At 40.2% G+C, this 27,821-nt stretch overlaps 1 protein-coding gene across 5 annotated transcripts in view; it reads left to right on the top strand.

The window, feature by feature from the left end:
• NRXN3 (neurexin 3) overlaps window positions 1-27,821 on the top strand; it is a 1,255,286-nt gene that overhangs the window by 141,394 nt on the left and 1,086,071 nt on the right. The window contains exon 1 of one of the 5 annotated variants that reach the window (XM_040975221.1): window positions 9,612-9,736. The exons of the other annotated variants lie outside the window; for them this stretch is intronic. The gene's annotated coding sequence lies outside the window, so the exon portion shown is untranslated. Of the gene's footprint in view, window positions 1-9,611; window positions 9,737-27,821 lie in introns of those variants that run through there. 5 annotated transcript variants of the gene reach the window in all.

Genomic DNA, 27,821 nt, shown 5'->3' with positions numbered 1-27,821 from the left:
TCCTCCATTCATTTTTATTTTATGCATTCTGTTTTAAAAATGTGTGCATTAGGCTTCACCAGCAGATGTCTAGGGAGGGTCAGAAAGCTGTGATCCAGGGTTCTAACGTAGCTCACCATCTATTTTTGCAAATAAAACAAATAACGTATTACTAGAACACTGGAATACTCATTTGTCTGTGTTTATTCCATTGTGTCACTTGCACAAAATGGCAGAGATGAATATGTGTGATTGTCTGGACCTCAAGCCCCAAATTTTTATTTTTATTTTTTCTTTTGTAGAAAGTTTGGTGACCTGTGAGCTAATAGGTTTAGAGTATTAATTCAAGTGGATAGGATACCAGTGCTACAAGGCTCAGGAGCCACTTCTTGGGACACCCCACAGATGTCAAGTGAGCTTTGGATTCTGCCCAGTGTATAGTATCTCTACCTTTGCTTTCTCAGTACAGCACAAGTCAAGGTGGAACTAACACCATCTATTGCATCAGGCCTTCCCATTAGTTCTGTCGCTCTAGCAGTATCAGATGCTTCTTTGCAATTTCCGTTCTCTTTACAATACTGAAGACTTCGTGGTGGTTTTACTAGGCACTGTTACCATCAACAAATTAAACTCTGCCATGTAGACAAACTGCTTGAAAGAAAACTATTTCGTAGCCTTTTAAATTTGAGATAATCCACTTCCCTGATGATCTTACCATCTTTTCTCTCTGTTTACCCAGGAGTGCAGAAGTTCCCTCTTTGGTTTAGCTGTAGGCTGAAGATGGGGGTGTGTGAGGTGCTTTAATGGGAGGGGCTTAAAAGGCAGCTGAGATCACGATGATTGCTATTTCAAGCTAAAAGAGGCTGCCACGATGCTTCTCTGCGGGGGGTGTGGGTTACGGGCTCGTGGAGTACTTGAAAAATACTAATGTGGGGCTTCTGGAGATCTGAAAAAATTAAATAATCCTATCTCCATAGGACAGACAGCTTCCCACAGAGAACACATAGGCCCCTGCATGGCTGTTTATTTTAGGACAGTTTTTAAACTCTGGCACATCTCAGTGGGAAATGCTAGCTTTCTTTTTGTGCGATACGGAGTGCTCTTTTATGCACACAGCAGTGTGCTAGGAAGGATTGTTAGACCTGGTCAGAGTCCCGCAAGAGGCTGCAGGAACAGCTGAAATGTTGCGTAAGCACCTGTGTACGCGCAGCACACACGCGCATGCGCACGCACACACACACGGGAAGAAAAGATTTTGAAAAAGTGTGTTTTCGTTAGCAAGCAGATGCTTAACTAACTTTTCGTCATAAACAAGAATTCGGGAGAGTTTTCCTAATATCATTTTCCAGATACTCAGAATGGAAGGGTGGGGTGAGTGTTTCTTAGTCTCACGCGGTTATTTCCCTGAAGCACTACAAGGTTGAGCAAAAGAGCCAGCGTAAGTAAGGAGGGAGAGTGAGGAAAATGGGACCAAAACAACAGAGTGCAGAAACCCATTGCTTGAGAAGTGGCACTTGATGGTTTTTAGCAACAAGTTAATGGTTTTGTCATGTTGACAAGTACGTTAAGATAAATGGAGTTTCAAATGTTCACAGGGCATGTCTGAATAAACAGCATGCTCTTGGGTCTCAGAGTATTTGCCTTTCTCTGAAACTTTAATTCCGTTTTCTCACCAATGTTTTGAAGTACCTTTATGCAAGACACAAGGGTCTAACCATCCAGGGCTCCACTGTGAGGCGTTAACAGATACCATGTCTGATGATGTTGCATTCCTATGCTGAGTGAAACAGTATTCGGAACCCTGCTGTCCACTACTGTTGCAGTACATGCCAACTCCTCAAAGACTGTAAGCCTCCAAATCTTGTAAGAGTTCATAGAGACCATCATCCTTACCCAGGATATTCCTAATGCAGTGGGATTATTGAATTGCTAGATCTTGAATGAAACTCAGAATACTGGCTGAGACTTTGGGCAGTGAGGACAGAGGGCCGAATTTTGAATCTCCCCTGCTCCATGTTCTGGATGTGACAATGGAAACATAAAATCAATCCCCTACGTTTAAAAGAGCCTATTGAAATGAGAATGCTAACCATGTCTGACTTTTGGAATAATAAGGACTAACTGAGATGATAGAAATCACTTAATGTAATGCTTTATATAAGGTATAGTATAAATTCACTGTGTTTTATATTATTATCGCTCAAAATATTTGCCATTTTACACACAAAAATCAACCTGGAAAAGTAGTCATCAGCCTCAGTAGAATGAAGCAGAAGGTCTTTGACACTGAAGATGTCAAATAGAAGTGTGTAATTCTGGGTAATATTGGTTGGTTGGTATATTTTTGGTACTATTTTTTTCTTCAAAATTCACTACCTAGGCTAAAATAATAATTTGTGAAGGTACCCTAGGCTTTAAAGCAAATAAAGGAGGTGATTTACTTTTGTGGAGGGATGAAGCTACATCTTAAATCTGTCTTACTTACTGTAAACACATGTTAGTGTATGGAGTATTATAAAAGTGGGAGAAGGGAAGGGAGATTTGATCGGCTTTATCTTTGACGATCTGAGGTAATAAGTCATAGGAAAGGAAGTTCTGATTCTCAGAGCATCAGATTTTCCTCTTATCTACCAGCAAAGAGTAAGCCAGGCATCAGTGGTATGACCTGTGAGCAGGATAACAGCCCGTGATTGTATAGACAATTCCAGGAAAAGGTCCTGGAAAGTAAGATGGTGAGAGAATGAATACACAATTTCCTCTACTTTAAAAGGTTCAGCTTTGCAGTATGAGATAATTGTGCATTTATAAGTAGTTGTAAGAAATAGTACAAAGATACTTCAATTATTCTTTATATAATATCCTCCATGGTAATACCTGGCTAAACCACCACACAATGTCACAACCAGGATGTTGACTTAGATGTTGTTGATACACAAACGTTGCCATCAGCAGAAGATACTTGGATTTGCTCTTCTATATCCAAACCCACTTTCCTCACACCTTACCCCCTCTTTAAACACTGTGAATTGCTAATCCACTTCCTATTCCCATAGTTTTGTCTTTTCAAGATACCAAGTAAATTTAATTACATATTATAGAACCTTACAGATTGATTTATTCAGAAAAAAATATATTCTACAGTCTTGTTGAAATGGTTACCTGTTAAAGATATTGGTCTTATGTATAAAACTAGCTATTTTGAAAAAAACCCTACTATACATGATTTTGTACAGTTGATATGTATTTGTACTTGTATGAGTGTCTGAACATTGACATTTTCATTACTGTAGAATAATATGTAGTAGTGCAATTCCTAGGTAATTATAGATCTGGGTTCTGTAAAAAAAAAACGCCCGAATGTTTTCCAGGGTGGTTGACGATATGATTCTATTCCTCTACCAGCAATGTGTGAATGGTACACTGTCTCTCTCCGCCTGGCAAAAGCAGTGCTGCCACTTTCTTCTGTTTTGGTTATGTCGACAGGCACATCATGCTATCTTATTGTGGTTTTAATTTGTGTATTTCCTTGATGACCAATGATGTCAAACCTCTTTTCATGGGCTTATTTGCTACCCATACCCCTCATCAGTGAAATGTGTCTTTGAGTCTTTTGCTCAATTTCTAAAGGATGTATTTTTAAAAGAGCTACTGAGTTCTGAGAGCACTTTTTATAATCTTGATGCTAGTCTTTAGTTAGAGATGCGATTTGCAAATACTTTCTCCCCTCCTGTAGCTTGTCTCTTCATCCTCTTTGTGCAAAGTTTGTGTGTGCTTATTTTCAGTTAAAGTTTTAAGTTTATTCATTTTAAAGCTCCAGTGACAAATGAGGTATCTTGCATCTGCTGGTTCACTCCCCACGTGCCTGTAACGGTCAGCATTGAGTCAGATCAGAGATAGCAGTCAGGAGCTCCATATGGATCCCGTCTTAAGTGACAGAGACCTGGGCACTTTGGGCCATCACCTGCTGTCTTCCAGGTGCTTTGATTGGAAGTAGAGGTGGACTTTCATCCCAACCCTCCAGCATGGGAGGTAGGCATCTCAAGCAGTAGTTTAAACCTCTTTACCTCAGTACCTACCCCTGAAGTTTTGTTTATTTTCACTTCATTTGAAAGTGAGAGAGATTGGGGGAGAAGGAACGAGAACTGAGTGAGTGAGAGCCAAAGAGAGAGAAGAACATTACCTAAATGTGCAAAGCAGCCAGGCTGAAGCCAGGACCCAGGCAAGAATTCAATCTTTCCCTGCGGTTGCCAAAAAATCAAGTACTGGAGCCAACACCTGCTGCTTCCAGGGTGTGAACTGGCAGGAAGCTGAGTCTGAAGCCCAGGAACCAGAACTCAAACCCTGCACTCTCCTGGAGATGTGGATGCTTTGTGTATGAACCACTGTGCCAGCTGTCAGCCCTGTCCTCCTCAGTAAGATGCTTCACAGAAGGAGCCTGGGCAATGTTGAACATTGATTTGTCAACATTTCCTTTATGAATTAGCCTTTTGGTGTAGGCCAGTCCCGAGAAGACAAGTATCAGAGATTTTCCTTGGTTTGTGGTAATTAATATGCAGGGTCCAAAAAAGCAGTGTATGTGAGTAAAATTGACATTTTGAGATTTGACTATTGTTTATATCCCTTGTTTATGTTCTTGAAGAACAGTGCTTTTCTACTTACTACTTGATTCGTTATTTAGTGGAAGATAAAGCTTGCTGAATTTTGGTGAATGATTTTTATGCTTATATTTGTGAAGAATATTGATTTATAGTTTTCTGTTTTTCTTCTGCCTCGTTCATTTTGGTATCAGGGTATCGTTACTTTCCTAAAATGAATTGCGATATTTCCTTTTCTACTTTCTGGAAGTTACTGCATAAAGTTAATGTGATTCCTTTTGACATTTGGTTGAACCCATCAGTGCAGTCTTCTGGCCTGAAGATTGTATTTTAAGAAGTATTTTGCTTCTGTGTTTGAATTTCTTAGTGGTTAAGTGACTTCAAATGATTGGTTTGATAGTGGGTATTTATGGTGGATAGCATTTTGGAGGCATTAAACTTAAATTGTCGACTGTATATCTTTGTTATCCTTTTGATTTCTGTTGGGTCTGTAATGACACTCTCTGTTTTATTCCTAAAATTGACAATTTTTTGTTTCTTCCTTTTTCAGGTTTATGAAAGGTGTTTCAATGTTATCAATATTTTCAAGAAATAATGTCTTTGATTTTCTGATTTTCTGGATTGTTTTATCTTTTCCTTTTGTCATTATTCTGGTACTTGCCTTGAATTTTATTGTTCTTTAAGCCCTTGAGTTGTGAACTTAGATTGTGAATTTAATACTTTCCCCCTTTCCCAATATATGCTGCACATTTCCCTCTCATCATTTTGTTAGCTGAGAGATAGTACATTATGTCTTATTTTATTCTGTTTCTCTTCAGTTCAGTGGATTTGATTTTCTTGGACTTCTTTGACTGACGTTTTATTTATAAGGGTCTTGTTTAGTCTAGGTGGATGCAGTATGATGCTTGCCTTTGGAGTGGTAGATCTGTGTTCTTAGATCTTTTCTGTTCACTGGCTGGAGGTAGTAGATACTTGGAGATTTTTTTTTTAATTAAACCAAGATGTATTTCCACATTATGAATTTCTCCAGGACCCAGTCTGAGATGTAGCAGGGAAAACAAAACAAAACAAAGCAAAACAACCCAGATAACTCACTGCTGTTTCATTACTTAGGTCTCAAGGACCCTAATCAGGTTTATGTTTTCTGTACCCTTCAGTCTTCCTGTATTTTACAATACATAAGGTTTATAGTTGTACTTAATAGAAAGAATTGGAACAAATAGGTATACCATAATTTTCCTAGGTACAGTTTTATGCCTTAGTGTTAAAACTTTAAAGTATTTTATAAATGTATGCCACTTTTTTTTCTTCCTTCCTTTAAAATTTCTTTAAGATGACATGTTTTTATTTGACATCCTGATGAAGGGCTTAATGGTGCCACTAAAGCAATAGGCAAACAAATAAAATGAAAGACTTTCCAGGAGGAAAATGGACAAAGGCTATACATAATAATCACATGTAAACTTTAAAATAGTATAATAATTTAATACGAAATTGTGAAAACTAAAGTAGTGTATAATTCCTGCCCATTTGTTTGACAAAACATTGCACTTGAAGTAGAACTGATGCATAAGGACATTTGGTTTGATGGTGGGTCCATCCTCGACTGATTTTAGGAATGTAGAGCAACTCTGGGGTGTGTCCAAGGTGCCAAAGTGTCTTTGAAGCTCTCACATTTGCAAGAATCATTCTTCTGTTTTGTCTTATTTTGATATCTACTGCAAGTTACTTGGGCTTATTCTGCCACAGATGAACTCCTACTTAAATGAGCCTTCATAACTGGCTATCATTTAACTACTTTAGACCAAATTTGTATTGCTGCCTACTCGTGCTATCTCCCAGTCCAACTGAATCTAGGGAGAGTCCAGAACACCTGTCCACACTGTCACGATCATCAGTTTTTTGTGCCACTATTACCTCTAGCCATTGAGTAACCCTGTTTGTGTATTGGCAGAGCAACTCCTCTGGAAAACTGCAGAGCAGATGAGAGGAATTTTTCTGAAGAATCTGTTTTTGAGAAGAACTATTATTTGGAATACCTAGAGAGGATTTTCCTGGGACCATTCCTGTATAGCTCTTTGTTATTATTAACTTTTAAGGTATAATGGGCAGAAAATGAAATAATTGACCATCTTGAGGTTGGCTCTCTTCCTTCCTCTTTCAGTTTTGAGCATTTGAAGAGAAGTAACTGGTAAGCATTTTGCTTTATTTTACTGGGAATGTTAAAAGTAGATGATACAGTTGTGACAGAAGACATCCTACCCCTTTAAGAGAAATTCCTATCAGGAATTAGGACTCTAACCCAAGCACTTCCATATTCTGATGCAGGCGCTCCAAGGAGGGGTTTAACCCACAGTGCTAAGATGCCTACCCCATCTCTGCTGAATGTGTGTCACTGGTGGAATGGCTGACAGGCTAGGCATCATTTCTGGCTGCTCTGTTTACTGGTGATGAACTGTTTTCTGGACTTGACACACTACCTCCAAGTTTCATGATGAGGGATATTTTAATTTAAGCTATTATAGGAAATATTCAAGACTGGGTAATTTGTCAGTAACAAAATTCATTGCTCACAGTTCTGAAGGTTTATATGTCCAAGATTAAGTATTAACAGATTCTTACGTCTGATGAGTGCCCTGTTCTTGGCTTCCAAGATGGTGCTGTGTACGCCTTGGGAAATGAAAGCTTGTGCCTTCACATTGGGCTCGGTAGAAGGGCATTAAGGGCTCTGGCTAGTTCCCCTTGGAACTTATGAGACTCTCATCTTACACAAGTGTGGCACCTTCATAACATAATTCTAAAAATGCCATACCTCTTCCTACTGCCACAATAGTGGTTTTCAACATGAATTTTGGAGGAAGCACAAGCATCAAATCAAAGCAAAGGCAGGAATTGCATTCCTGGGCTTGTACAATTAGCCAGCCTCAGGCAATGGATTGCTTTGTCTCCTGCATGAAGCTAACTGACCCATGTGTGAATAACTATAACTCACACTAAGCTTCTTATTTTGAATAGTTGAACTAAGCACAGTCCAGTAGGCAATATTCAACAGGGGAATGCAATAATTCATTTATAAGTGTTTAGCTTTGAAAATGTTTGTTGCCTTGACCAGCTCAAACTATAACCTATAGCGCTTGGATTTGATTGCAGATTTACAGGATTTGAATGCCAGGGAACTTGAAAGAGGGAACTACTGTTGTACCCTTTAAAACATTGTTCCATCTCACTGCATGTGCTGAGTGATGCATCACTGACCAGATGACGAGCTGTTTTGAGCGGTGTGATTTATTCTGCATTATACATTGTGTGCTGTGCACCACTGACCTCCTTATGATCTATGCACGTTGTTCCGAATACTGAGAGGATGAGGGAAATGGTGCTGTCTTTCTCCTCTAAGGGTATTATGAGTAATAACAAACTGGCATCTAGCAAGAAAAGGTTTACAAAAATGTATTCCTAGTTGAAAGTTAGAAAAACCTAAACTTGTTAAACATCACAAAATGTGATTACTTAGAGTTGTAAAAATCACATTCAGTGCTGAGGACAATGACTTATTAAGTAGATTAATTGATCCTTTTATTGAATATACGATAATTCCTAGGGAAATCGATAGTTATGTGAATTATACGCAGCTAGGCACTAACTGCTTAAAAGCAGGTTTTTTTTTAAAGAACTTTGATTTTTTTATCTAAGATCTTGAATATAGGATGATGTTTCTTAACAAGCCATTTCAAATCACAGAGGACTGAAGGTGATTCCCATATAAATGGTCATGGACTTCAAATATGAAAAAAAGAAATGATTTAGGGTTTAATTGTGCATCTTTTCACTGTGGCAGAATAGAGCAGTTGAAGCTATTTGGTTTGGAATCATGTGTGTCAGAATTCCAATCCTGGAACCTCTCTGAACCTTGTGATCTTGAGTGACTTAACTTGATGTCTCTAACACAATATATATGCATATACCTACATGTACACACACACATATACACATACATATATGTATATATATCTAGAGATGTCATATTCTCATTTTGAAATCTGAAGAATGCTAATCACACAGTTTACAAAATTTTGGAAATATTACATAAGACAATGCATGAAAAGTTCTATGAATGGTTCCTCCAACATAATAAAAGTTAACTGCTTCTGTTATTCAAATTGTTAACACTAAAAATAAGAAGTAACTTAAAATGATGTTCTTTCCCTGTAAGAAGTTATGGATAATAACTGAGTCTACATTTGTTAGTGTCACAAGATGACAATTCCATATATAAGGTCCTACCTTGTAATTTCGGCTTGTTTTCTAAGGTGGGACCAAAAAGATAAAAATAACAATTTCGGTCCAAAATATGTTGAAGCAGTTTAGATACGCCTGGATTTGGGTAAAGAATTTAGGACTTTGTTTCAGATCTGAACCAAGGTGATTTTAAGAACTGTAGTTATAATTCCAGAACATTCCAAATGTTTACAGCAGCCTAAAAACTCTGAGCCAGCCAATAGAAAGAAGGGGTCCCAAGTTACTGTTTACCCAGGAAAAAATACTAGCTTTTACCTTGACTTGTGCCCTGTTCATTGCAATAGTTGCATGGCTTGAAAATGTCTTCTTTACTCATACATTCTGATCCAGGTAGTTATTTAAAGGCTGTGTCTAATAGAGTAGATGCCCCCGGTATTTCCCAGAACACAGCTCATATGCTGGGAATCTCGAGTCCCCGTGGCTTCCTGAGTCAGCTCTCAGTGATTCATACCGACAGAGGAGACAGGTTGGCAATGACACAATCTGCAGCTTCAGATAAATCCCCTGGGAGATGCTGAGAGTCCTCTTCGCTGGCTGAAGCTCCCTATGTATGCACAAGACACCCTGGCCCTGGCCCCAGATGTGTGCAGGTTTCTAATTGCCAGTGCTGCACTAAGATCTGAAGGGTGAGAGAGTTGCAAAATCACGAACACTGAGGGCGGTGTTAGGCAGGCAGTTTCCTGCACACTGTTGTAGGTGTTGGTAAGATTATCAATTGCTCCGGGAGAGACACAGGACTGGAGGACTTGGGGAATGTAGTGGTCCCTCTCTTGGCTGTTTCTGTCCCCCCCGATGTTGGGCTCTCCCAGGGATATGTACTCTGCACTTTCATTTCTGCAGTGAGATTAACTCGAGCTTGGCAGGTAAGTCTTTTAGCTCACTTTTAAAAAAATTAAAAAGATATGTGAGTTCTGGAGCCGGGTGGGCTTACCCCTCTCTCCTTTTATTGGGCACATTTTAATAGGGCAGAAGAGGTATTTGCAAGGTTAAGTGTGGGACAGAGGCTAGAGACAGCCAGATGAACTATGTGGCCCAGAGGAAGAGGAGGAGGATGAGTAAAAGGAAGGAAGGGGACTCGGGTATTTTCCTTCTAATACATCTCTCGTTTTGGTTGGGCATTTTGATTTCAGGATAGTGCCTGATTTAAGAACAGGGTCTTCAGCATGAGTCATAACTGTGATGTTCTCCTATTTTCTTCTTTTCTTCTTCTTCTTTTTTTAAGTTACTGCTGCATAGGAGCAGGCAGGCAGGCAGGCAGACAGCACCAGGGTTGCATGTTGTCAATACAGGCTGCAGAAGTCAATAAGGAGCCAGACAGGGAGTGAAATTGGAGGAGGCAGCTATAGATTTCTTATGTTATTTCTTGTGAGTTTTTTCCGAACTTGTGTGATTCAGCCTTGTCAGATGCTATTTTGAGCAGGGCTGAGACAAACACATTCCCCTAGTGCACCAGATGTTGCCTGCAACCTCCCAGTTTCCAGAGGCACCTGGGTCAGCTTTCTGGAGCTGGGGTGGGGGTTGGGGGACAAGGGAAAGCCCAGGTACGGAAGAGGAATGAGGGAATTGGACATCAGAATGTAGACAGTAAGGGTTCTACAGCTGAAGAGAAATCATAGATAATAATTAGCATGATAATGACAGACTTAATTCCAGGGACTGCACGTCATTGAAGTGCAAACTCACATGAAAGTGAATGCTCCATGCGGGAGTGTTGGCTAAATATCAGTACCAAAATGTGTGTGTGTGTGTGTGTGTGTGTGTGTGTGTGTGTGTGTGTGTGTGTATTTGGGTCAGCTCATATTAGCTTCTGCAGACAGTAACAAGATGGGATAATAGAGAATAATAATGCATTTTAATGGTTAATTTTAAAGAGGTGAGTTTGCTGAATGTTTGAATAATTTCCTCTGGTGGAATTACAAGGCAGGGACACATAAACAAAGGTTCTGCATGCCTAGCTGTTTGTGTGACTGCCCATCTGTGTCTCTTGCCATCTCTTTCCTGTCATTATCACCTGGTTCCACAAGAGTAACAGGCAGCTTATCAGACAGACAAAATGAAAATCAGCATTTTGGGGGCGGGTACAAACGACATAAGACACAGGCTTTGCTTCTACCATCTTCTGTGATTGCACAAGTCTTGCTATGTTGGTGAGTGAGACACATAATTGCTAAAATTTAATTTTCACTTACACATTCATTTCAACCTGTTCTCCACCAACTCTTTACTTACTGCAGCAAAAACTGAGAAAAGTCAGTATCCTAATGAGAAACCACTAGCAAATGGCAGGTAGCAGTCAAACAGGTGACTGAGTGATGCAGGAGGGACAATTTACCCTTGGAAGGTGATAACTGTGGCCTGTTTTTGTTCCATCGTATGGGCTGCTCTTCTGTAGCAGCAGAGTGCTTTGCTGGCTCTTCAAAACTGACTTAAAGAGTGTGGTCTTCCTTCCCATCCTGATTAATAAAGTATTCCATTATTTTCTCTCCTACTAAAATATTCTATTATCACCCATCACTTTCTCCCCAGCTTAGAGTGTTTGTCACTGGTTCCAGTTTACATACAAATTGTGCAGGCTACCTGGAGCTTGAATTGCTTTTAGAGTGGGTGCTTTGCATGGATGGGGGATTCTGGGCATTTGATGAATTCCTGCAGCTACAAGAGCTGGGGGCATGACTGGAAGCCATTGGGATTGAGGTAGGCGCTGAATCAATGTGACTCAGTTAATGGTCCCTGGTTCTTAACTGGATCGGGGGTGGGGGGTGGGACACATTCATTCATTCAGCTCATACACAAATGTTGACTTAGCATACACTCTCTGTTAGGCATAGAGTTCTTAGAATACTCAAGGAGTCAAATTTAAGGGTCCCTTTCCCCTAATAGTTCTACTACGTGCACAGCAGGGACTGCTACTTTCTCTTGTTTGTTTCTATTTGGAGGGAACAGAATTCTGATTTATTCACAAGTGAAGAGTTTGAGTGCCACACGTCTTATACGTCCTGTAGAAGACTGTGAACCAGTGAGTGGATGAATCATGATGGAAGCTATTTCTGTTTATACCCACTGTGCTGAACAGCTGCAAGGAGGACATATTTGCAGGGAGTAGGGGTGAACCCTCTTTTATATTTTATATAAGAGTGCATACTGAGGGCTGGAAATTTAGGTGAGGCCCCCATGGAGGAATACAAATTAAAGTGGGCTGTGAATGATACACAGATGATAGAAAAACCCAATTCAAACAACGAATTGAATCAATAAAGGGAGGCTGGTTTGGGGCTGTGTAGTTGAGAATAGTGTCTTCAAGGTTGTTTTTTGTTGTTGTTGTTGTTTTTTTCCTGTTATATACTTGTCAGTTGACTTCATCCTAGGATCTACCCTCTACCCTTCGGACCCTGCCACCCAGAGGTCATAAGATGATTTTAGGAGTTTTCCAGCTGCCATACACTTCTGGATCTGGCTTTTCTCGTTGGCCTAACTGTGACTAAGAAAGGCAGGAAACAGTAGGTTATTAGTTTCATTCCTGGGGCATGCAGCTGAGGTTAACAGAAACAGCAATCTTCCCACAAGAAAACAAGGGTACGGTAAGGGGAGATGGATGCTTGGGAGCCCACAGAGGATTTAGAGAGGCCACTGGGAGCAGAAATCCTCCAGATGTGACCAGTGGTCGTAGCTGTGGTGGATGCAGAGCAAAAGAGTCAGCCTGCAGCTAGCTCTGTATTCTTTGCTTCTGCCAGCTCATTCCTTCTGATGTGTCTTCTGATCCTTGGAAGCTGTAGCCTGGGAGTTCCATTTTGGACTCCAGAGGATCTTAAAATAACTTGATGGTGATCAATACAGCCAGGGGACTCTTGTCAGTGGGACCAGGTGATGCTCTTTTCCCCTGGACACCCCTGATGTCTTCCTTGTCTCTGGTCTAGACTGCACTCATCTCACTCTAATAACCCATTGGTGTTAACTCCTAGCCAATAGCTCCAGCGTAACTGATGTTTAAAAGTCAGTAGCTGCTGAAAAGCAAGATACAATGAAACAAAGAGAGGGTTTCTGAAATTGAGAGTCTGTTGAATGGTTTTTAAGGGCATGTACCATTTCTTTGTCAGCCACTACCAAGCAGTATCTAAGTTTTCTCAACAGTGGTTTTATGCTTCTGAAGGAGCACAAAAGCGTTTCACAAAGCTCATGAATAGTAGAATTTAGACATTTCCTTGGTACTGAAAACTTTTTAATTTACGCATTTTTTCATATATTTTTTCCATAGAGTTTTTAAAAATTCGTTGTATATTGAGATCATAAATAATTTTTTGTGCTTGGTCAAATCACAGAATTTATGTATTGATGTTTTATAAAGTTTCTCAGAGAAGCAGTATGGGCACTAAGGAAAAAAAATACTGTGCTGGGGGAGCTCAGGAGATAGTAGCTTGATTTGAGCTCTGATTTTTACTGTTTCCAGTGTTTTACTTTGCTCACATTTCTTTAATGTGTATTATTGGCCTCCCAACAGATATTTTATTTTTCTTCTTTCATAATTATACTCGCCTTAGAGTCAGGCTGTTATTTTAGTGAAAAACCCTGAGCTGTGCTTTGGAAGTCCGTCTCCACCCATGTTTGAACCTAAATTACATTTAGGAGGTACAAAGGGCTGGCTGCATGAGAGAGTTGATGGTTGATAGAATTATGGTCTTGGACGGATAGAATTCTCTGTATTGATGCTCTGGGCCCCCACTGAAATTGCCTGGACTTACCTCCAGCTGCACCACATTCTCTATGGTGCCGCATCAGCCCGCATCAGCCCCCCCATTACGCTTGGGAATGATCCCAGACTTCATGTCCTTGCCTCTCCTTTTCTTTCAGCTGTTCAGCCTTTCTGTGTTGTCTTTACACATCCTACCAGTCAGCAAAGTCCTGTTGATTAAAAAAATATGTTTATTTCATAAGTCAGAGTTATAGAGTGAAAAGGAGAAAGAGAGCTCTTTCATCTGCTGATTCACTCCGCAGATTGGACTAGGCCAAAGCCAGACGCCAGGGACTTCATCTGAGTCTCCTGTGTGGATGGTAAGGACCCAGACCACTTGGGCTATATTCTGCTGCTCTTACCAGGCCGTTAATGGGAAGCTTGATCAAAATTAGAGCAGCCAGAACACAAATTGGTGTCATATGTGGTTCTTACATTGCACACAGTGGCTTTACCCACTATATCACAATGCTAGCCTCCTATTGATTTTAGGTTCAAATTCCTCTTCAACCCATGCCCTCTGGGTCATTTCCAGTTTTCCAGTGTTGCCTCTTCCCTCGCTGGGCTTTTAGAATTGCTGATTTACTGTGGATGGCTTATGAGAGATACTCAGATGGGTGCTGAGAAAATGTGGAATGGCACAGTGATGCAGGTGACATTGGGCAGTAGAGGCCTTCCAACCATGATGACATGGATTGGTGTTTCTAGGAAAAATTCTGAGAAAAAATGTAGGTCCATTGCCACCAAATCTCTGTGTGTCTCAGATCTCCCTGTTTCCATTTCATAGAGATGGTTGACTAGTGCATGTCATTCAAAATGTTTGTTTCTGTAGGGAAGACTCTCTTCCCATCTTCCTACACTCCAGGGAAATCCTATACCTGCCCTCTGTTTCTCTGGCTTTCATCTTACCATCCTCATTGGGCCAGCCACACAGAAACCTGACCTAAGCCTTGGCCGTGCTGAAAGTTCCTGTTAACAGCTTGGTAGACTTGCCCAATTGAATTACATATTTACACTTCTGATCTCCCAAGCTCATGTCAGGACAAGATGATCACACAAGACATTGTTAATACTGCATGGGACTGGTGAGTCCACATAAGAAAGATTTATCAATTGAAAATGCTTGCTTTCTTTGGAGATGAATATTTTTTCCCTCATCAGAACGACCTTCCTCCCATTGTTTGCATTGCAACAAATTTCCCTTTGCAGTGAGTTTTGCTGAATATGCTTTCCATTGGAAAATATGTGGTTGACAGTTCTCTGCCAGGCTGATGTAAGTCTAGGGATGAAAAATCAGCCCATTCCTTAAGAGTCTCTGAGAAGCCAATCTCAGGCAGCTTTAAAACAACTATCTTATCAAAATTCTGAGTGTGATGGTTTTGCAAGCAGGAAGGAGAGAGGATTCTGGGTGACTTTATCCTTCTGCATGCTGGACGAATAAAGAAATACTTTAAGCCATAGTCCTAGGTTGGGGAAGGTAGAAGTTGGTGGTGGAGTGGGATAAGTTTCCCATCCCAGGTCAAGAGCTGTTCCTGGATGTCTGTAACTCAACTTGCTTATTTTTCACCTGCTGGTAGAAACTGTCTAAGTGAGGATGTCTCTTCAATCTTTCCGATAAAAATTATGTCAGGGCTTAGGTTCCACTATCAGAGATGTGTTCTTAATATTACAGGCTGTAACATAAACCATGAATCTCTTTACAGAGTCTCTATCAAGGGCCATTCATGTAATAATTAGACCTGGACCTGGAAACTGAATTAAAATGCTACATATATAAAGACAGTGAGGCATATAATCTGCCAGAGAGCTTGCAGTATGGATACTGTCCATCCTAAAAATACCAAGAACAGGAGCTAACTTTGTGACCACCATATGTCAGATGTTCTTGTAAGTGCTTGCCATGGTTGAGTCATTTCATTATCACAAGCCTCAAACAAGTTCTTATTCTGAATGTACTAGGACTCGGGGTTATGAAGTGTTTTGCCCAATGTTTCAAGACTAATATGTACAGGACTCTATGAAAATAGAAAGAAGAGAGTGTTGAGGTAGCAGGATTGATATGCAGGAATACCTCCACTGACTGTGAACATGTCATATGCCTAAATGGCTCTTCATCCTTCCTTTGAATTCTGTATTTCTTATTTCATTTAGCTATTCCTTTGAAGGGGTTAGAGTTTGTAGCACCTTGAAATATAGTTAGCATTCACATAATTGGCACCCGAGTTGGAAAGGCAGGACTTCAGCAGGCCAAAAAGAACTCTAGATACATTGGGTCTCCTGGAGTAAAACAGATCTGCTCAAGATGTTTCAAGGCAAATAGACAATAAAATGGCTCACAAGTGGAAGGAAACTGATGAGTACAGCTCAGCCTACTGTATCCTTGCATGGTGTGACCTTGGGACCTTTCATATCAAAGATATTTCATCAGAACTGTTCTGCTTGGGTCAGAAGACCCAACTCAAACTTCCTAAAAGGGAAGTCTGGTTGGTTCTGTAAGAATAAAGTCTATTCGTTGTTCTGAATCTTAGTATAGCCAGAGTGTCTCATGGAATGTTGTCAGATTTCATGTTCTCATTTTCCATTTTGTTTGGTTCTCCCCTTGCTTCATAATCACCGGATTGCTACAGCAGCTCCAGACCCCCAAGCTACCTAGCTTCTGTCATGAACTTTTCCATTATTGACCATATTCTATTCCTAGAGCAGTTGCTATGCCCGGGTAAATTTTATAATGATTAACATGTCTGTAAGGATAGAATGAGAGTAGACAACCTGTGGATTCCCCCTGAGCCAGTTATGCTGGAGAATTGTGGTGACATGCTTCACTAGAAACTTCTCAATTGACAACTGGAATCATTGCTTCTTTGGAAGGTGTTGGGCATTTGCAAGGCCTGTATTTCCTGTGCTTCCTATCCAGTGGCATGCCATGTCTCTTCCCAGCAGTATGCTAAAGTGACTCAATGACATGAAAACAGGAAATAACAAAGAAAATGGGCTTTAAGGCATAAAGTGAGAGTTTTGTTCAAGGGTCCTTAAGTTACATTTTTCCTGAGGGTTCTTATTCAGAGCAGAGGGACCCAGAACATCTTTGGTCCTGCAGATGGTGTTGGTTGGGTACCAGCATATGGAGAGATGTGTGGGTGGGAACAGCTGATGTCAGGAGGGCCGAGTTGGAACATTGGATTTAAATCAAAGGAATAGTCTTGAGGTGTCAGTTGATGAAGAAAAATGTCCTTAGCTGAGAGATGAAAAAAATCTTTCATTCTCCCTGTAGGGATTATAAGGATGAAACCTATCTTTATGAAATGATTAAAACTCCACCTGGGACAGTCTTCAGGGATATTCTGTATGGGTTATTGGATGGGCAGTCAAGGCCTCCTATGTGAGCACTTCCTCTCATTGATTGCTTTACTTGCTCCTGGGGAAGGCAACTAAGTGGACCAAGCTTATACTACTTAGCTAGGTGACCTTGAATAATTATTTAAGCTTGTTGAGTCTAAATTTCTTAATCTGTAAAAAGAGGTAATGGAAATACCCACTTCATTAAGAATAGTGAAAATTAAGTGAAATGTTATATAAAAACCAGCACAAGTTTGACCTATAATTGACAATTTAATCAACATTAGTTTTAGCTGTTTTTTACCACACTCTAAAGTCTAGTTCAGATCCTTAACTATTTGAAAATTTTTCTTCCAGCACATCACTTCCTAACACTGAACATTTTGGTAATAATTGAAATGAGCTCTTCATTAATGCATGTTTGTCTATTGATTTGTGTTCAAATTAGTATTTTGAATCATTGACCAGGTCACAAAAAAGCAGGGAGTGTTCAGAATCTCCTGATGTTGGAACATAGACAATAGGTAAGAGCTATTTGTGTTGAAATTCCTGCCATAGTCCAGATTGGGCTTATCATCTTAATAAATGAATTGAATTTCTATATTCAATGTGTTGATCAGTAAATGGGGATTGAATTACCTGCCCATAAATGATTGTAAGAATTTGAGACAATTTGAGATGATTCATGTTAATTTGAGACAATCTCATGGCTCTGGTATGATCTCTGTATTATTAGTATCCACTCTTCACAATTTAAGATTCCACTTTCATGTATAAGTGTCTCAGGAAGGTATGAGCTTGGAATGTTTCTCTCAGAGATGAGTTGCTCCTCGAAGTAGCCTTATATACATACATGTAAAATCAATCTATGCAACAACGCCCCTATGAGTGTCCTGTCCAACCATGGGGTCATGGTGATGGCCAGCTTCCTATTTCTAAAGGATGACCTTGATTTTATGTTATAGGGTTTCTTACACATGGGGTTGCTCTGTTTTGTTTTGTGGACCTCAAGTGTCTTTTTTTAACTCTCTGATTCTAAAGATCTATGATTTCGCTTTTATTTACTGGGGGAAATAACCTTTATAGATAATTCAGTGGTATGAGTTTTAAAAAGATATGTCATACCTCTATTCCTTAATTTCATCCTTTTAGGATAGGACTAATTACTTATTTACTTATTTGAAAGACAGTGATCCAGAGAAAGAAGTCTTCTATAAACTGGTTCACTCCTCAGATTGTTGCAGTGATCATGGCTGGCTCAGGCAGAAACCAGGAGCCAGAAACTTCATCTTGTTCTCCCACATAGATGGCAGGGTCCCAAGTACCTTTACATTCTTCTTCTGTATTCCCATATACAATAGCAGGGAGCTGGATTTGACACAGAGCAAGCTGTGATGTGAACTGACGTTTTGATATGGAAAGCCAGTGACACCATGGTGGCCTAAACCCCGGTGCTACAATGACAGTCCCAAACCATGGTCAATGTCTCTAATGAATTTAAATGGAATTTGCATGTAACATGGTTAACATGGTGGGGCCATGGATTAGTGGTGCTCGATAATGTCCACTTCTTTTTCATTTGAGACTAATACAGTTAGGTTTTGATCCCCTTGTTATTGGCTGGCTCCAATTGACTGAGTCAGATCAATGAATTGTGAGTCAAAAAGAAGTCTACAGCCTGTTGTTCAGAGCATTAAAATGCTGATATGTGATTTTGGGTACATCTGTTGGGAAATTCAGTGCGGTTTCTGCCCCGATTCTCTGAGTGCTTGAGTACCCCGGCTAACACATACAATAGGAGGAAGAAGTAACTTCTGGTGTTGTGAGGTCTTTAGAAAAAAATTTTTAAGCTTTCTTGGTATTGTTTCATAACCTATCCTACACTGACTGATGCCTACGGTGTTTGCCCTAAGACTGTGTTCAGTGTTAATTGGACACTTGCTATGTGACAGAGAAGTATTTGTTCACATTTTACACTAATATTCTACAATGTGTATGTTGTTAATCTTGTGTTTAGGTGGAGAAATTAAGTCATCAATGCTCAAGCAACTCGCCTGAGCCTGTGAGAAGAGCAAGGACCGACTGTGGAGATAAATGTTCTTGCCCACTATCCTGTAGATACCAGAGGTCAAGCTTGTAGTTTCCTGGTATTATCAGCCTGTATTCATTCTGCCTTACCTTTACCTTGAACTATATCCTCTCCAGTTTATTTGGTGATCATTTCCTCCACTGGCTGCTATTCTTCAGAGTGGGTGGTGAGCTTGGGAAGCCAGAGAAATAGCCTGCTGTGGATGTGCAATGCTGAGGATGTGCCAGGAAACCTCTCGCTCTTTGTGCTTTGCTTGACCCCTTTTTGGTTTTTAACCTACCGCTTTATCCAAAACTCTGATAGGGACACAAGATGCCTCTTAAGAGTAAGGAAAGCTTTTTTTTTTTTTTTTTTACCTTTGCTTGAAGGCATCAAGATGATAACCATGGTTCAGCTTTCTTCAGAGCAGCATCCGAGATGGGAACTCTTGTTTGAGTGATTTATTAAAGGTATGCTCTTGGAGAAAGCCTTAGTTGATTTGTGCTTTTTGTCTAAGTATCATTAGACCAAATTAAGAAATGCTAGTCATGTGCATAAAATAACACAGTGGTGAGATGTGGCCTCTGCAAGGCATCTATACGTGCTTTTGGTTTACTTCCAAACACTGGATGTATATGACTGTGTGCGGGCATGGTAGGCCTTCTGTAACCTGCCCTGGCCCTTGGACCCAAAACAGATCTACTTTTTTTTTTTCTAATGGGCAATTTCTCTTTACTTTCTATGATTTTCATTGGGCAAGGTGGCTGCCCAAAATGCTTTGCAAATGAGATAGTTTCCTTCCCAATGTAATGGACCACTCCAACCCGGTAAGCCTAGAGTCAGCAGCTTAGGGCAGTAATATTAATCTTAACAGCAACCAAACTTCAGCTTGTTGAATTTCTTCTGTGTGCCGGGAACTTAACTATACTACTGACATTATTTGGTCTTCGCTCTCTGTTTCCCAGCAAGATAGAGTTACAGGTTTTGTTTTATGGTCAAGAAAAATACATATGAATGGGACTGAGAATTCATCCATGAGATCACCATGAAAACTGCTTATAGATGGTAAGGTAAGCAGATAGTATCATCAAAGAATTAGGAGTTAAGGGAAAGTGATTTTAAAAATCACATACGTGATTACTGTGGGACAGGAGATATCACGTTAGACAGTAGGAAGGCTCATTCTTTTGATTGGTTTCCAAATCTTCCGATACTGCATATGAGGGAGTACAGCAGGCAAGGGTCGCATGCTAGAGAGAGACTGAATTTAGTTTCAGTACTGCCTGACTCAAAATCTCATCTCTTATTCTGTCACATTGTTTTAGTAAACAAGTAACTTTAAAGTATCTGCTTAGCAGCAGGAATTCAGTATAGTAGTTGAAGATACTGCTTCGGCTGGCACATCAGTTATTGAAATTTTTAGCTTCAAGTCCCAACTTTTCTTCTGATTACAACTTCCTGCCAGTGTATATCCTAGGAGGCAGCCAATGATGGATCCTGTCCTTGGGTCCTTGACACATATGAAGACCTGGATGGAATTCCTGGATTGCCTGTCCTAGTCCTGGCTACTGTGGACATTTGAGGGTGAACTGTTTGATGGAAGATCTCTTTCACTCTTTCTTACTGTCTGTTTCAAATGAACATACACAAACATGCAAATAAATTTAAAAATATATCTACCAACCTTGATCTGTGAATTCTAGTGGGAAGAGTGTTCAAACACTGAAGTCATGGGGACAGACCAACCTGAGTATTGCTATCAAGCTTAGAACAAATGACTTAACCTCTCCAGACTTCAGCTCCTTATTTGTCAAGTAGGCAGAATAATATATTGTTTACATAACTGTTGTGGATAAAATGTCACCATGTATATAAAATGGCTATCATGAAAAAACATTCCAGTGTAGATCTGATATTTTAGTATAGTCATGGCGACCCTATAGATTATTTGGGAAGAAAACAGTGTTTAAATGTTCTGTTACTTTATAACAAGAAGCCAGCATAACACTTGATAGTTTAAAATGACACTAATTCAGTGTTTTTCATGATTCTGTGAGTTGACTGAGTGAATCATCCAGCTATGACATCAACCTGGTCACTCAGCTGGCAGGTGTGATGGCCTTCATAAGGCCTCTCATATCAGTAATCTAGCCCACGCTTCTAACATGGTGCCTAGCTACAAATCCCCAAAGTAAAAGTATTCCTGCTGCTGTGAAATGAATGTTTGTTTGCCCTCAGCCAATTCCATATGTTAAAGCCCTAATCCCCAGTGTAATGCTGTTTCAGGGTGGGGCCTGGGAAAGCACATCAGGGTTGAATGAGGGTGGAGCACTCATGATGGGACTAGTGCCCTTATAAAGAGAAAGAGACATCATTTCTTCTCATACCCTTCTCTGGTATTCTCTAATAGCAATTCAAATGAAGATACTTACCCCCTCAAGTGGTAGGCCTAGAGTTGCCATGCTGTTGTTTCCGTACGTAAAGCAAGCCACATGACCAATCCAGATTGAAAGGGAAAAGAATGGGACTCTTGGTCTCCCTGGCAGAGTGGCATGTGGGTACTGGGTGGGGAGGGCTAATTGGCAGCACCTTTAGAGACTATCCATTGTGCATACATTTTTTCTAGGCTGTTTATTAACAAGTGTGTCTTATAACAAGTTTAATTCTTACTCTGCTGGTTTAGTGCTGTTTGTAAAATACAGGTTTCCCACAGTGGCTCATGTTCTGTGGAGTGGAGTAGTGTTTTTAGAATCAACTTCACAGAGAGCCTAGGGCTTCAGCTGGGCCCTGAATGATGGATGGGATATAACTGCAAGAGGGTCTATCTAGGTCTTTGTTATTTCTAACCATATAAACCAGGAAAATCTCAGTGTGAATGGGGCAGGGAGGGTTGGGGTCCCCAATTTGAACTGTCAAATTGATCTAGAGTTGTCAGATGGAATAATTTAACCATCAAATGAGAGTGATTTATCTAGTCTATTGTAATCAGATAGTCTTCCAAGTTGCCCCTCATGAGCGCTGGTAAATCACTTTTAGTATGTATTGAAAGTGACAATATTGTATTTTATCACCAAATTACCATCTTCCTGTAACAGCTAATGCATGGCATCAGTTTCAGCTTCAACTCTGAATCACACTCACTTTGGGCATGTGGATCAGGAAAGAGATGTCGATAAGGAAACCTTCCTTATTAGCAATCTGTGTAGATGAGCTCAATTTAGACCCCTATGGTCTTATGAAATGCAAAACCCTTTTCCAGAAGAGTTTAGGTCAATGTGAACTAGAATGGGCTTAGTTATTCTACTGGGTTGGTGGTAAGTGCTTTCCTAGCAAAGCCAAGAACCTGATTTAGATGAATAAGGAGTGGCTAGGGAATAGGCTCAAATGTTCTCCTGCAGGGGCTATTGTTACAGCCCAACAACTAGAATGTAAGGACTGGTGGTCTCCAAATTATCATGTCAAATGTCTCTCCTTCCCCCAAAATCTTCCTAGGAGACATGAATAAATCCATGCTAGCCATTGACTTGAAACGGTAGTGTGCCAATACCTGTAGGATGTTGATTATGCCCCTTTATTTGGCCTATAAGGCTCTTCGTGGTCTGACTCCTCTCCACCTGTCAGTCTCATCTGGAAGTTTCTGTGCCACCCACCACTGTGCAGCATTCCTGCACACTGCTATTCTTATTCTCTCTGCATGGGTGCAGTGTGCTCTCATCTGCTTAATGTGCTTTCCAGATTGTGCCACCTGACCTGTGTCTAGCCATCTCCTACTAATGTCGAATGTTGCATTGCAAGCATGCATTTGTGACAGCACTGGGATCTGCCCTTTGTTGTGCTTTGTAGTGTCTGGAGATTCTTACACCTTCATAGTTTTGCTAGTCCCATTGCCTTGTTGTCACTAATTTATGCCTTTAGCTCTTATCACTAGCTAGACTGTGAGTTTTTTGAAAGCAGAAACCCATCTTAATAATGTTAGCATCCCAAGCAATCAGTGCAATAACTGATTGGCCTAGAGGAGGTATTCCACACATGTAGAATTAATTGGTGCAAATATCTCATTTGGCAGTCACAGAAACACATGAGCAGTGAAGACTCAGTCTGTTTCCTTTTTGCTAAGGGTAGTCTTGTTTGAATGTTACATATTTGGGTTGGAATTAGTGTACTCAGCATGAAGGTGAAATTTGTATGGCTTTGGGATGAATACCTAGGCAAGGGCACAGAGATTTGTGAGTGTGATGGAGCTTGGGGCTGTTTTTACCTTGAGTCTTCACTGATGAATCTAGGTTCTGTTATGAATCTAGGTTCTGTTATGTATCTGGAGGCTTTTGTTTGTTAGAAATAAGGTCAGGTGATCATTTCATTTCTGATAGCACAGTTGGAACTGGCAGGTCTCACTGAGGGTATCAACCTGTCTACCTTCAGTGCTTCTTGCTTCTCAGCCTGCTATTAGAACTAAGAAATTCACACGTTCTAAAGATGACTAGCACAAGGGATAATGCTTAATTCCTGTCCTGGTCAAAGTGCATAAGATGCAGAAGAAGAGGGAGATCTCTGGGTCCAGGAAGTAGATGTCTCTCTTCTTGCTGCAATATGTAGGCCAAAGAGGACAGGAAGTCCTGTGCAGGCTCAGAGTATGCCTCACAGGGAAATGAGGCTTGCACAGAGAAACAAAGCAAGCTGCTGTGTGGTGGCAACAAGTCTTTAGACCCAGGTCTTTGCTACTTCGTTTTCTTCCAGGTAATGTCCTGTGAAAGCCATTCTGGCGGCTGTGGCAATGGTACTGATAATACTAATGATGTCCATGTATGGGATGTTTTCTGCATGTTAGGCATTGTTTACCTGATTTACCTCATTTCCATTCTCAAGTTTATGAGACAGATACATTTTCATGTCAGTGCTTCCAAAGAGGTGCAAAGAATATTGCTGAAATTGGCGTAGCTTCTCAGTGGAGGATTTGAACCTTGGCAATCCAACATGGCACTGTTGATCCTAAACTCGGGTCTCAATTGCTATCCAAATAGTAGTCATGAGCAAGTACAGCTAATGTTTGTTTGATATCTCTGCATGAGGTGTGTTGGTGACCTCTTTATATCCAGAGCTTTGAGTACCCCTCAGCCCTACCTTTGGGGTATTAACCTCATTTCAAAGATGCTGTTACCCTCATTTTAAAGATGGGGTATCTGAAACTTAGAAGGTTCTTCAGTCGCTTGGCCAAGGGCTCATTCTCAGAATTGATGTCTCCTTACAATCTGGTCACTTTCTTTTTTAAGAAAAAAAAAAAAGAAAACTGGTTTAGAAAGCATTCTTTACTTCAGCCATCCAGAAGCAGATCTCATCTCTTCTCAGGGATAGGCCGCAGAAATCTTTCATCGTCTTGTAAAGTGATGGTCGTTTCTCTGTGAAACATGTAGTGGGTTCCAAGTCCCACCAAGGAAATATAGAGTTGAAAAAAAAAGGGGGGGGGAGGATGTAGTCAGGAGGGAAAAGCAGGGTGTGAAGTATCATTAAGCTCCTAAATCTGTATTGTGACATATGTGAAATTCGTTTTATATAAATAAATCTTTTAAAGAGACAAAATGCCTAATGGAGGTGAGGAGAAAGAGGAAATTGACTAGAGGGAACATTTCTAGAGATTAAGTGAATGGGAATTTGTTTCTACTGGGATTGAATTTAGAATGACATAATAACAACCGGTGTTGGAGATTTTATATTGATGATTAATGTGTTAAAAAAAAAAAGGGTTGCATGTTGTCAGGATTCAAGTGGATGGGTTAAATTTTTTTTACAAAGCCCATGGAATATAGAATTAAAAGATATTTATCTCTAAAATATTTTAAGAAACACATGTGGTTTATAATACATACTTTCTGTCAACTTCCACAGACTCCATGTATGCATGGGTTTCAAATTTTTACCAAAATACACCTAATCTTTAATTCCACTTTCATAAATGTTTTTGAAGCATTCTTCGTACTGTATTGTCAATCTTTATGTATGTATACATGTGTGAATGAATATATGTATCTATCTGTCCATCCATCCATCCACAAGGAAAAGCTCAATTGCCAGTGGTCCCGATGTGGGGGAGAAGGAAGGTCACCTGTTATGTATAGTGTGTTCACTTTAGGCTTTTCAACAATGGAGAGGAAAAAAAGATGGAAGATGAAATAAGTCCTAGAACCTTAAGCAGCAAATCAAGGCAGTTGACAATATGGATGTTCTTTTTGATAGATTTATCTTGATTGACATGTAGACTTTCAGACTTCTAAAATAATAAAATTTACCAATATTTTAGAAATCACAAAACCTTGTTGAATCAATGCAATGCTCATAATCTTTGTACTGGAAAAGTAATAGAGTAAAGTCTATGTCAATTTTCAGCCTGCGATTCATGGGAGTGTCAGGTTTGAAATATGATTATTAATAATAAAACTAAGAGGATGTTATTGGAATGGATGCAATAAAATTTATCTTTTTCATCGTTTTCCTTATCTGGGGTCGCTATGAAACGGATGTGAACATTTTCTAGCTCTAAGCAAAACATTACTATGGCTCACCTTGGTGGTACTATCATTTGTTGCACTTGGAAAAAATGTGCTGCTTCAGGGTAAGGACGGAAGAAGAATATGTAGCAGAATATGAAGAAATACATAAGAAAGAGTTTAGAACTAGATGAAGCAGGAATATTCATATCTAAAAACAATGAGTTTCAGAACCACACCTAAGGCCATCTCAGCATAAAGAATGTTTCATGGATCTGGACAATGATAATTTAAAAATCCTAAACTAGTTTTGCAACATGGATTATTTAGATACTTAGGGACCCAAGGCCAAGATGTCTGCTTTCATGGAAGACATGGATTTGTTCCATGTCTTCAGGCAGAATGTTCAGATGTGGGCTCAGGACTTTTCAAATGACTTCTTAAAAATGAGTCAGGAGGACTATTTAACAAATAGTTAAATTATGATGTATTATTATTTTTTAAGATTTGTATATTTATTTCAGAGACACCCAATGCTAGGAGCCAGGAGCTGCTTCCAGGTCTTGCATGTGGGTATAGAGCCCAGAGATTTGGATCATCCCCCTCTGCTCTCCCAAGCATATTAGCATGGAGCTGGATTGGAAGTGAAGTAGGCAGAACTTAATGTGAAGTCTATGCAATATTGTAATGGGGCAGGAAGGGTGGGCTTGTTCCTGGTTGTTCCATTTGTTAGTTCACTCATGGAAGGCAGGCCTTAGCTCCTGAATCTTGAGTAAATCAAAGCTCTGCCATCTTCATGTATCACTGGAAGATCAGAGGTGTGATCCATGCTCTGCCCAAGGCCTTCCCCAGTTACCTACATGAATCCCCCACTTGAGATCAGGGTTCTCCTTTGAATGTGCTTACAACATTTCATATTTGTTCTTAAGGTTATCAGATAACCACACAGCCCCTCCTTTGAATGGTGGCTCTTCTGAATATTCCCCATCACTGGCATATGGGAATCTCTCACCAATATTTGGAAAATGGGCGAATTAAGCTCTTCAGTGCAAAGGTTCTTGCTTCAGCTGGAGGGGAGATGGAGCTGATCTATTGGGATGACTCAGAGAAACAACAGTGTAATTCAAGAAAAAATTTGCTACGAGAGTCACTATGTCATTTTGCGCCCCCTGGGAAAGAGTATGTGATGAACACACCAGAGAACAAAGGTTTTGCATTCTAATGTGAATTAATCAATCAGGAAATCAATCAACACCTATTTGTGCAGTGCAGATCTTGTGCCCAGCACAGGGCCAGAGGCACTAAGACTTTTGGGAAGTAGCTAAACCTCATCTGTTCAGTGCATCAAATGAGCTTAATCAGACTTGAGTAAATCAGAGGTAGGGAAGGGCAGAAAGTAGGGATGGGTAAGCCGATCAGTGACTACGGGTGTTTTGGAAAAGGACAGTGAAAAGCCAAGAGCACTTGAGTCCTGGCATTATCACCGTGAATTCCAACATCCTGAAACCCAGGGTTAATCCTCCTGACAGATGCGGATGGCAGAATGCCCCTGATAATATTGCAAAGGTGTCTTCTTGAAAACAAACGAAAATCACAAGACGCCTACCCAAAGTCAGAAGCGTGAAATAAAAAAGCAAACTGTTTCCAAGCGGAATAATTGTTGAGGTAGTGGTTTGAATTGTGTTGGCTTTGCAGGTTTCCACCTTTTGGAGGTGGGGACAGGGGTGGTTTGGTTTGCCTTAATTAGCATTTATCTGTTGAAAGGTGACAAAATATCTACCCTGAAGTGTTGACCCTCTAAAAATCCAAAAGGAGAATCCCTTCCCCATCACATTCATGTGAACCGAGGGTAGAAATAGAAGGAACATGTAAGTTGTTAGGAGAAAGGCTGTGGATACATTTGATGCCAAAACCTAGCGCAAGATTTCAGCCTCTGAGCTAACTTGTTTTCCTCCTCTATTACTGGAGTTCACATTGGGGGATGAAAAAAATCAGAGCATGTCCAGAGCCTATCAGAGCTCTTTACTCCTTCCCCTCTTCCGGTTTCTTGTGAGGTTTGAGCAGAGCTATCTCTGGAATGATAGAGCCTCGTCAGTGCAATATGATATCATTTGTTGTTATGTGGTCCTTGGATAGGCTAGACTTGGAACACATAATAGAGGTGGCAGTGAGAGAGGGAAGCTTTCTGCTCAAGAAAGTATTTTTCTCCCAGGGGCACATGCAAAAATTTCAGGCTGTGGAGTCAGAAAATCTTAAGTGAATTCCAGGATGGATGATTAATAGTCTGGATGAAAGAGAGACATACATCCCATTGGGGTTCTTGAACAAATTCAAGA

The sequence above is a fragment of the Ochotona curzoniae genome, unplaced genomic scaffold, assembly GCF_017591425.1.
Source record: "Ochotona curzoniae isolate NIBS_2020 unplaced genomic scaffold, NIBS_Ocur_1.0 contig_2688, whole genome shotgun sequence".
NCBI lineage: Eukaryota > Metazoa > Chordata > Mammalia > Lagomorpha > Ochotonidae > Ochotona > Ochotona curzoniae.
Note: the sequence above shows the minus strand (reverse complement) of the source record. Positions and strands in the feature narration are given on the sequence as shown.